The sequence below is a fragment of the Pteropus medius genome, unplaced genomic scaffold (assembly GCF_902729225.1).
Source record: "Pteropus medius unplaced genomic scaffold, Ma_sr-lr_union100, whole genome shotgun sequence".
NCBI classification, from domain to species: domain Eukaryota; kingdom Metazoa; phylum Chordata; class Mammalia; order Chiroptera; family Pteropodidae; genus Pteropus; species Pteropus medius.
Genome location: NW_024341894.1, coordinates 5106268 through 5106961, shown reverse-complemented (window position 1 = coordinate 5106961; position 694 = coordinate 5106268).

Sequence of the window (694 nt, the reverse complement as noted above, 5' to 3'; positions counted from 1 at the left end):
CTTGTCCTCCAATTCTAGGAAGCGCTTCCTACCGGTCAGATGACTTGACAAGGGAGCGCAGCCCTCCCTCACTACCTGACAGGGGAAGTTGGGGGCGGGGAGCTGCAGGGGTCCAAGAGCGCCACAGGGACTGGGTGGGAACCAGTGAGGACATCTTGCCTTCTCCACTTCTCTGTTCATGTCACTGCTTTCTCCAAAGAAACGCAGGTTTCCCCCTCATTGTCGATTCCTTGTGTGGGGAAATTCCATCTGCCGGCTGGAGAAGTGATCCATAAACCACAACAGCACCTGCCCCCACCCGCATTGTGCTTGATCATCTTCCAGAGGAGGTTTCTGGAAGGTCAGGTGTGGGGTTTTGGCCCTGTTGTGGAGGAGATGTGGTCGGCGTAAACCCGGGGAGGGTACCAGTTTCTGCCTAGTTCCCAGAAACAGCACTGAGTGGGAAAACCCCAGACAGAGAGTGCTGTTTGCCAGGAGTGTGGCCCATGGGTGTTCAGGGCAGCTTTATGTGTCTCCTTAACTGACATCGATGCCCAGGTGTGAGCTGAGGGTGGCTCTAGGGCCCCTCCTGCTGGAAATTTGGGTTGCTCGTGGGAGCAGAGAGTCAGAATTAGAAATCTGTCACAGGGCCCTGGTTGAAAGTGAGAAGTCATCATTCCAGGTTGGGGTGGGATTTGAGAGCTGACCTGGTAAA